The sequence below is a fragment of the Arachis duranensis genome, chromosome 2 (genome assembly GCF_000817695.3).
Source record: "Arachis duranensis cultivar V14167 chromosome 2, aradu.V14167.gnm2.J7QH, whole genome shotgun sequence".
NCBI classification, from domain to species: Eukaryota; Viridiplantae; Streptophyta; class Magnoliopsida; order Fabales; family Fabaceae; genus Arachis; species Arachis duranensis.
Genome location: NC_029773.3, coordinates 43,569,721 through 43,569,994, shown reverse-complemented (window position 1 = coordinate 43,569,994; position 274 = coordinate 43,569,721).

Below are 274 nucleotides of genomic sequence, written 5' to 3'. Positions count from 1 at the left end.
TCCAAAAACCCCTCACCTATCAAATCCCATCTTTCTCTTCACCACTCACATCCATCCTTCACATAACCCTACCTACCCCACCATTCAAATTCAAACCACTTTCCCACCCAAACCCACCCTCTAATGGCCGAAGCATCTCTCTCCCCCTCTCCTATATAAACCCTCCTTCACTCCTTCATTTTCACACACCTTAAACACTACTTCTTCTCCCTTTTGGCCGAACACAAAGCCCTCTCCATCTCCTCCATTTCTTCTTCTTCTACTCTCTTCTTTC